At 34.8% G+C, this 10,995-nt stretch overlaps 1 pseudogene; it reads left to right on the top strand.

The window, feature by feature from the left end:
• Positions 1–262: 262 nt before the first annotated feature.
• Positions 263–2,091, top strand: LOC148935736 (uncharacterized; annotated as a pseudogene).
• The last annotated feature ends 8,904 nt before the right edge of the window (positions 2,092–10,995 follow it).

The following is a 10,995-nucleotide window of genomic DNA, read 5'->3' as shown; positions in this document are numbered from 1 at the left end:
AATATTAAATAAAAATAACGTAAAAATTAGAATAAAGAAAAATAGTCGAATTGTCCACCCTAATCGTTTACGAATTTCGCATATTAAATTACCTCCAGATAAATAACAAGAAAAAACATAACCTTTTCCAGATGGATCTCCATAATTGCTGGGCAGTAATAATAACAATTTTAACAATCCGGTTTCGGATTGTTTTCGGATAAAACGCATGGGATAATAGGCTATGACTGCGGCTCGCCCTCAACAAACCTAACAACCTTATCTCTACTAAATATCGAGGAATGCGACATTCCGCCACAAAATGTAAATTCAACTAATGTCTATATACAACTTCTACAAATAAACGAATTCGAGTCAGTAAAGGTTATTCAATGCAAAGTCGAAATAGACAGATTAATAAAAAAATGCGGAATGTTTTCCCATTCCATGGATGTGTTGAATGGCAAATATTCATATATAGAAGAAACATCACGTGAAGTGTGCCAACGAATGCATTCTTATGGAACTTATCAGTTACATAACGGATATATCACTGGATTAAAACCGAATCATACCACTGCCCGACCAGTAACATTGGCAGGACACGTAGACGCCGATGGATCGTGCAAGGGGAGCACGTATTCGGATCCGTACGGCACGTGGACTGACGTCGTGGTACTCGCCAGCATAAAAATCTCACTACAAGAATATATAGCCGACGTACGAATAAATAGCAATCGAGTACTACTCAGATCCGGAGTGGCCTGTGAACTCACTACCACCCATTGCACAGATATAGAGGAAGGTGAGACCTATTGGGATCCAGTGTCCGCCGACACTTGTAAATTCAACAATTATGGAGTATTGTACAGTGGGATTGCAGACAAAATAATAGATAACGTAAATGAACAACAACTAATAGTCTATTCATTAACTGCGCAAGATACAACTTTCGCCTTGACTAGCAAAGGAAAATACGCAACATGCGGCTATACACTCACTCGAACTGAACATCCTAAATTAATCATCTTCGAAACCTCGCGTGGCGTAACGATTTTCAAACAACGAACGCGTGTCTCTAACCTCGACATATTCACCTACATGAATTCCAAATTCGTATACGTCGAAAAGCACATCCGTACGCAGATAAATCAATTATATAGAAATATCCTTTTGCAACAATGTGAACTAGAGCAGGGAATGTTAAAAAACGCTTTAGCTATAGCCACTCAAACACCCGATATCTTTGCTTATTACTTAATGAAAGGACCTGGATATATGGCTCTGTTAGCCGGAGAAGTAATACACATCGTAAAATGCGTACCCGTGGAAGTAAAAATCACAAGAACTGACAACTGTTATAATCAGCTACCAGTCATCAGCGGGAAAACGAAACCTATTATTTAACGCCGCAGACCCATGTACTATTGCGACAGGGGACTCAAATAAATTGCAACTCTTTCGCACCTACTATGTATCACCTAGGAGATTCATGGTATAAACTTATGCCTAAACCTGTGGAATCATTGCCGCCCACAATTATGAAACCTATGACCTACGTGGAAATATGTTAGCCCTGGATCGCTCGCTACAAGCGGAATATACATCGAAAATGATCTCAATGATCTACGCGATCACATATTGTTCCCTGCTGAGCGACCGGCGGTGCTCAACACGGTAGCCAGGCGGATGATGGGACAACCAATCTCCCTGAACGGGGGATCATTTTCAAATTTATTAGACGAAGCATCCATAACAAAAATCGCTGCATCCGCATGGAAAGAATTTTGGAATAAATTCTTAATTTTCGGCAATATCAGCGCCGGGGTAATTGGGATATACCTCACCGGGAGAATCATAAAATTAATGATAGACACGATCGTACATGGTTACGCTTTGCATACCGTATATGGATGGTCCATACATTTACTGGGCGCCATCTGGGACTCTATTACTCATCTTTTATTACTATTAGGCACAAAAAGGATTCAAAAACCCGAACAGGCCAGCGCACCAGAGTCTGACCTGTATAGTAAGACCCCGGAAAACCAAGTATACCCTTTATTACCACCAGAGGAAAAACCAGGATTTTCGTTCGAACTAAAAACATAATATCAACAAAACAACCTCTTTTCTTTCCTTCTCCTATCTACTATCCCCTCTTTTCAACCACCTAACAATTATTAAACTTTTTAGAAGTGAAGAACATAAAAATAAAAGGGAGAAGAGAAAAATGGAAGCTATCGATACCAGCTGTTTGACTCGCGGGCGTCTCGAGTGTAAGATTCTACGAGTAGAATCTCCGCTCTTGTTTTGGGTGCGGCTAAAAAATGGAGAACCAGCTCTGCAAGATCTATCGGAAGAACTTAATTTCCGAATGAACCGCAAATCAAAAGAACTCACTTGCTGGCCCGACGACATAGAGGAAGACAAGCCTGTTGCCATAAAAGACGGCGACGTATGGCAAAGGGGATTGATTACGGGAGTCAATCCGGCCCAGAGGACCGCCCGGATCGATCTCAGAGACATAGGACGCCAGGTGTGGAGATCATTCCATCAAATCTTCCGCCTGGAAGGACGTTTCCAGGAGTTAAGATGGCAGGCTCTTACCTGCGGACTAGCCTACACAGGACCGGCTAAACCAACTAGATTTTGGCCCAAGAAAACGAGAGCTCTGTGCCGAATCTTAGCCGAGGGACGCAGTGGATACATTAATATCGTGCGTCCATTGGAAAATGGGGCCGCAATGGTCAAATTGGTCTTGCCGCACGAGGACGACTGGGGGGTCACGAACCTTCGTGACGCATTGGTATCTCTAGGGCAGGCACGAGTCGAGAAAGAGGCCCGAATCGTGGATACCTTCCCAGCAATCTAAAAAAAAAAAAAAAACTTTTTTTTTTGTTTATATACTCAATTAAACAATCTTTGTTTTATTACTCAATTATACAACCTTCGTTAATTATACAACTTTTGTTTAAATATTCAATTATACAACCTTTGTTTTATTATACTATCCTTATTTCTGTTAGCTATACCTTTTTTTTTATTATCTCGTATACTTATTTAGTCAATAAAGTAATGTTTAAGTTGAACAACCATAAACATTATAATTTAATAAGGATTTAATTATAATTACTTGAGCTCCTTGTATACATATATCATCCACTTCCTTTATTATTAAACTTACTATATTACATTTTTTCCTTTTGTGGCGTAAAGAGAGAGGAAATGTAAGACGATTAATTCCTTATTCATATCGGTGTTGCTTGAGTGCCTACTGGAGAGCGAGAGCGCTTATTATTTTTATTTTTCTCTCCTCACCTGCAATTACCAATCCTGAACTGCAGCATAATAATATTAACAAGTCCGTGGCAGGATAATAATCCTACATATATAATTGCCCAGTCAAATAAATTGTCATGCGAACGTCACCTTATTTAATATAACAAACATACCATATAATCAGACGACACGCAATGACTGAGGCAGGTACGGAGCACTAATATGCCTAATGGCCACGGCTTGACCATTTGCATTAAGATCCCGAAAAAAAAAAAAAAAAAAAAAAAAAAAAAAAAAAAAACCGGGGAAAGAGGATAGAAAAACCATCTTGGAATGCACAACATGGAAAAATAATTCCAAGCCAAGCGGGACGCGACTAGTGGTACTCACGTAATATATATATATGTATATATATATATATATGTATATAAAAAAAAAAAGAGAAAAAAAACAGATCGTTCGTTATATAAAATCATTTCCTTACTCTTGAACACTATATAAGGAATAGAGTTAAGCCAAACTTACCATAAACCCTTTCGAAAATTTTATAATTCTTCCGAATTTGTTTTTTTTTTACATAACAATAATAATAATGATGATAATAATGATAACACTAGTAATAGTATTCTTCTTATCTAAACCAAGCATCCCAGCATGCAAGGTCTCGCGCATTCTTCACTCTCCACAACAAGAAGAAATAAACCACTTCGAAAAAATACGCATTAACAAATGTCAGACATGAAACATTTAAGATATTTTTCTGAAAAAAAAACCTAGAGGAAAGGAGAGAGTGAATGATGCGCACAACTTAATTTTAAACAGTATCGAGAAAACAATGTAACGTTAATTAAGTAAGCGAAGACGAGGAAGAACGAGGGAATAAGGAAGGGGTTTTGGTGGTCGCCTGTTCCTTCCTTCTTTTTCACAAAAAAAGGGGACCGAAAGCGAAGAATTATTGTCCTACTGTTGCAAATGTTGTGCACTCCCAACATTTGTCTAAGTCGGGGGGTGTTACGTCCGGGGGACTTCACAAATTCTTCTCTTTCGGGAAGGAAAAATTTAACGGCTGCTAATCCATAAACGGGCACTTCGAACGATCAAAGAAAAATAACCCAATCAAACAAAAAAAAACTCTAAATAAACAATCGTTCTCCCGAGATATGTCTCACTATCAAAAAATCCTTGGTAAACAGCCTTGTCGGCGCCGACAAGTTTACGACTTACCAATAAAAAAAATTTTTATTAACAAAAGCAAATTCCTAACGGATAAGAAACGCGTTGGATCGTTCGGGGATGACACTCTCCACATTGGTGGGGAAACACAAAAAAGCACCAATCAAGAAGAACTGATTAGTGGCCGTTGGCTGGCACACCAATGAGCGATTAAGAGTGCGAACTAGCGGGAGAATTTTTATTAATAAATTCTATCTATCTAAAAACTAATTCTATCATTCGCTGGGAAATCTGAAAATGGAAAAACGACCACAAATCATAGGACACCGCTTCCCTCCTTCCTCTATATTCATAATTTTCCTAAATTATCATTTGACAAGCCAACACGGAAATCCATCACGCCCTCAGATATTCCCACCCCTCCGGAACCCTTTAAAAACCGCGACTCGGAGCGGATCGTTCTCTTCTTCCTGATACACTCGAGGTCGACACCTTCCGTAACAGTTAGAATCTGTGCGCGACTTTATTCTCGAACCATTCAGTGATCCAGCCTGGGCAATTACATTCTTCGACCACCGCCCCCGGCCGCTACAACAAAAAGTAAGTCCAACCTTATCAATTTTTCCCGCGGTAACTGGCAGTTTGGTTCGCGACATCTTATTTACTTATTCCTCAAAAATTTATCTATCTTAAAACCACCCCAACATTCCCAATGGGCAAGCCGCCGATTAACTCGGTGAAGCTGCCTTCCCTAACTTCACAATCATTTCCACAACCTTCTAACCAGGCAAGCCGCCGATTAACTCGGTGAAGCTGCCTCCTCCGATTCCATAACATTCTAACCGGGCAAGCCGCTGATTGATTCGGTGAAGCTGCCTTATTTCGATTCCTCAACTTCTCTCTTATCTGACCTTCATTTGTATAGTGAACCAAACAAATGCCATTCGGAACGGACCAACGAAACGGGCATTGCGACACCGTCGCGAGAAGGCAAATAAACGGATTCGTCGCGAATGCCACGCCGAAGAACTCGCGGAGCGGTTAGTAGTAGAGCCGGAACTAGCCAATATATCGCTCCACCAATACGCCTCCGCCCTCCGTTCCGCAGCCGAATTCGAGAGGCAGTGCACTCCGGAAAATTTCGACGTGGAGAAGTTCTTCCACCTCGTCCGTCAGTTCCCCCGCTCTCCCGCCCATCCACCTCCCGGCACCTTCTTCATCCCAAGGAAATTTAAACCCGACAAACAATTCTGGGACCAAATATCCAAGCATGCCATAACCGATACTGTCCCAATGTACATTTCCCGCGATCCTCTCCCCTACCTCGTCCCGATTAAGGCATTCCGCAGCGCGCACCCCAATCCTCCTCCACACCTACAACCCGATCCTATAGACCCATTCGCTATCACCAATTTCTTATCCCAACTTGAGCAATTGGGTATATAAGAGATTTTCCTTCCCCGCGGTCGTTTTTTTTATATTTGTATGTACAAGATTTCTTTTGTTATCAATACTTTAACCTTTTATGTATACGAACAGAAGATTGTAGTTCACGTTTATTATTTCTTATTAAAATTAATTGATCAAAATTCGGTAGTAAACAGTTTTTTTTTCTCCTAAACCTGACCCCGCGCCGTTCCCGGCTCCCTGAAGATCGCACTAGGTCCATCCCTGGTCAAAGAGATTCGGTTCTCTGACCTAAAACGGACCACCGAATAGCGCGGGCGCAGGTAAGGGTAATAGCGCCGCTGACGCTGACCCGATCCCTGCCCCCCTTAACGCGCGTTCGACTCGCGGATCGGCATCACGACGTCGTACCGCGAGAAAAGGGGAGGTTCCGTGCGTCCATCCGAGTTCTCCTCCTCCTGACGAGAACACGGACGTAACAATAGAAATAGAAATAGAATTAGAATCAATTTTATTTTTTTTTATTACGTCTTGAAGCTGAATAAATATACACATCATCATCATAAATATAAACATAAATAAACATACAAAAATTAAACACGGATCAAAAAAGAGTATTTTATAGAGTTATTAGCACTATTAAATTAAATAAATCAGTATTACGATTACATGTTAGCGATAAAGGTGGTACTGAAAAAAATTTTCTAATTAAGACTTTTCTAATTAAATTTTCTACAATTAAATGTTGGATAAAACAAAATCTTAATAAAAAAACTGCCGTAACAGCACCTACAGGTATTGCAGCATTTAATAGACGGTTTGACAATTCACAGATTGTTCCAATTACCTATTGAACCTATGGTCCTAAATATTTTCAATTATCTGATCATGTATTGAAAGTTCTACGATTTAAATGATGTTATACTTTTTATAATAGATGAAATATCAATGATATCTAATTAAATTTTAATGTATATACATCTTCGATTATCCAAAATATATGAAACTACTGAATGTAATGATGACTGGTTTGGTCGAAAACAAATTCTTTTATTTGGAGATCTTTTTCAATTACCTCCTGTATACGAAGATTTTGTTTCTGTTAATTTATTAAAAGAAAAGATTAATAAATATATTAGCACTTTAGGAACCATTAATTAAACGTTTAATGGATGGATAGACATTGATGATGCACAAATTAACAAGAAAAAATGGCCTAGAGAAGCAAAAAATATGTATATATTTTTTTTTACAAAAGATTATTAATAATGAATACTGATTGTTTTTTTCTAGTATATCTAAAGTATAAAAATGTTTCAAATATGCTAAATAATAGATATTATTTCTTACTAAAAAAATAAGTAATATCCTAATAAAATTACCTTTTAAAAAAGATAAAAAATAACGCCAAATTCACGCACTCCTTTTCTTATTTATATAAAAGAAAGAATTTTATACAAACATTTCCACAAAAGTCTTTTTAATAATAAATTTCATATTGGTACAAAAGATGTGATATAAGAACTTGCGCCTACTTCTAATTTAATAAAATAAAAAGAACTTTACATTGAAATACATTTTTTTTGTAATTCATTTTTATTTGAAAAGTCGTTTTATTATTTCTATAAAAAACATGATATAAAAAATTGACACAAACTTTTAATTATATAAAATAAAAAAAAAACTTTGCAAAGGTGAAAAAAGATGTTATCAATCCAAAATTAATGTCAATTTGTAGTTGCCAAAAAAATTTTATTGAATTATTGTACTTGTGTTTATATAAAAATACAATATAAAAGAAAATCTGATGTGTAAGAAAAAAAACGACGTACAAAAACTTGGCGCGCCCGGGTCGCATTAAAACTATTTTTAATAATAATACTGAATTATGTGGCAGACAAACAGAAAATAGTTTGAATTAAAATTTAATATATTTTAAGGTTTTTTTATTTTTAAACTTATTTTTTTAATATTAACTAAATAAAATTAATGAAATATATAATTAATTTTTAATTAATGAAAAATTTTTTACATAAATAATGCAAAAAATTTAAGAATTTATTTTATTAAAATATTATTCAGTATAATGCATGTATTTTAATATTTATTAATAAATTTTTTTAATATTATATATTTACATATAATGTTAAAGAAAAATATATAAATAAAAATTATATAAAAAATTTATTTACAAATAATTTGAAAAGTAATATATACATTATTAATATAAAAAGATAAACAGCAAGAGTGCAATATAATACAATAAGTGTGTATGTACGTGTTTTAATGCGACTCGGGCGCGTCAAGTTTTGTACGTCGTTTTTTTTTCTTACACATCAGATTTCCTTTTATGTCGTATTTTTATATAAACACAAATACAATAATTCAATAAAATTTTTTTGGCAACTACAAATTGACATTAATTTTGGATTGATAACATCTTTTTTCACCTTTTTTCACCAAAGTTTCTTTTTTACTTTATGTAATTAAAAGTTTGTGCCAATTTTTGATATCATGTTTTTTATAGAAATAATGAAACGATTTTTTAAATAAAAATGAACTACAAAAAAAAATGTTAACAAATTACAACGTGAGACATGGCATTTACTTGGCAAGCAGGGTCTTCGTTGCTAAAGTCTTTATAATATGAAAATAAATTCAATTAATTTTTATATTACCAACTACGTGCCGCTTTTTTAGCAGATTTTCAACGTAGTGGTTCTATAACAATTCGATGATCAATATTATATTATTGATATCGATTAAAATCCCTTTTATTATTCCCCCCATCAGAAATATATATTGCGAAAAATATCACCTCAGTCAGGGATCGAACCTAGATCGCCCGCTTTCCGGACAGGCATCTTATCCACTAGACCATTGAGGCTATGGTAATATTTATCGCAAAAAAATGTATTTCAATGTAAAGTTCTTTTTATTTTATTAAATTAGAAGTTGGCGCCAGTTCTTCACATGTTTCATCACATTTTTTGTACCAATATGAAATTTATTATTAAAAAGATTTTTATAGATGGAAATGTTTGTATAAAATTCTTTCTTTTACATAAATAAGAAAAGGGGCGCGTGAACTTGGCTTTATTTTTTACCTTTTTTAAAAGATAATTTTATTAGGATAATTCTAACAAAAATTTAAAGATATTTTGTTTCATTTTAAAATCAAGAATAATTATTTTAATAGTTTTTCTTTAAATTGTAAATGAATTAGTTATATTTTCTATGCAATTTTATCTAACTTTTTATTTTAATATTAGAATTAATAATAAATATTTTAATTTAATATGTAATATAAGTGATATAAGTGATGTAATATAAGTAATATGAATGAAACGGAACGACCTCATGCATTCTCTATGTGCATCATGCGTGCAACGGAACGCACTCATCGTTCCGTTATTGCAGCACAGAAGTAGCATCAGTAATAACAGAACGCTTTTGCAGCTCTACTGAATGACGTTATATCAGTACTGGCAATGAATATCGGAACTATACATACACACGTCAACGAATCGAAATTCATATTAATGATTATCCCGATAATAATCGGTATTGTATAATAAGTTATCGAATAATTTATATCGCAAAAACTAGAAGGCGGGCAGTGATGCAAAATAATTAATAAAGGAAAGTATGTTGTGCTATAAAAGCTTTTCTTTTTAGCGAAGGTGCCATGTAATAATTCATATCAAATATAACTCGTATATTGTATGTGTGATTATTCAACCTGTAATGTAAACTGATTGCTACTAGATCGAATTCTTTTTCATAAGATTATGATTTTTATTGCACATAGTACTCACTTAAGATACAACATACGATTGTCTTAATATGATATAATGCGACAAATCATTAATGTTTTTGTTACATTATATATTTTTCTGTACATAGAAAACATTCAAGGATATAATTTTGTTCAATTTTAAATTGTTTAATGCTTTATTCGATTCATACATAATTCGATTACAAAAGACTGTTAAGGAATAAAAGATTATTATGATGAGATGATGTATCGTATTTTCTATTATCGCAATCGTGAAAAAAATGTGATTGAGATATAACTACAACTGGAGTGCATTCCGTGTGCCGGAGATTCGTCCGGAGGAAGTGTGACGTAATATCGAGATTGTTTCCAAGTGTTTCGTGAAACGGAACGATTCTTGGACGTTTTTGCGCTTGCGCATACGTGACATATATGCATACGTTACATACATACTTTTATATTATATTCCTTAGATATATTTGATTATCATTAGAAGATATAGTATGTCTCGGGTGTCAAATCAATATATTTGAATATTGCGCTTTATTATATCGCACCATTCTGCGCATGCGAGATAATTTTCGACAAAGTTCCGAGCACGATGAAAAGTTGTCGCCCGGACGTTTGAAAATTGTGAAACGGAACGCAGTTATGACATCAAATCTTAGTAAACGGAACTGTTTTGGACGAAAAGTTGTCATCCGGACGTTAATATGGAACGCACCCCAGGGGCACCCTTTTGATAAAAAAATACAAAGAGTGTATTAATAATAATTCTAAATTAGGAAGAAGCTCAATGACCTTTGAATGATTTGATCAACTGGATGAGATTTTAGGACAGCAAAACAATGCTGTTGCAAAACATATTGTGTCATCGAAATTTATATATTTGACATCAATGCCTTCTATTTCGTTGGTAAATTCATCAGTAAAATCTTTTACTTCATCGACAGCTTTATCAGTAAAGTCTACTTTATCATCTACTTTATCAAAATTTAATTTAGAATCTTCTATTTCAACATTAATTTCAACAGATAATTTCGATATTTCGATATTTTATCAGAAAGTTGCAATAAAAATTCACAAACTATTTCTAAGTCTAAGTCTATTAAGTACAAAAAAATAATATTAGGTGTACAAAAAAGTTCTGAGCTTTAGATTTCATACAACCGAAATAACAATTTAAATTTTATATATCTTTCCGCCCTTTTGCGGTTTTAAAGCGTTGCCATTTGGCCTTCTAAAATGCCATACGGTTTGGCGTTTGATGCACATAATCTCAAAAATCAGTAGTGTTCACGATGGCAATAACAAAAGAGCATATTCGATTTTCTATCCACTTCGCCTTTCATCTGAAGAAAAATGTTGCTGAAGCC

Source organism: Pogonomyrmex barbatus, unplaced genomic scaffold, assembly GCF_055798465.1.
Source record: "Pogonomyrmex barbatus isolate J1 unplaced genomic scaffold, ASM5579846v1 scaffold4, whole genome shotgun sequence".
Classification (NCBI taxonomy): Eukaryota; Metazoa; Arthropoda; class Insecta; order Hymenoptera; family Formicidae; genus Pogonomyrmex; species Pogonomyrmex barbatus.
The sequence above is the reverse complement of the archived record's forward strand: the minus strand, read 5'-3'. Positions and strand labels throughout refer to the sequence as shown.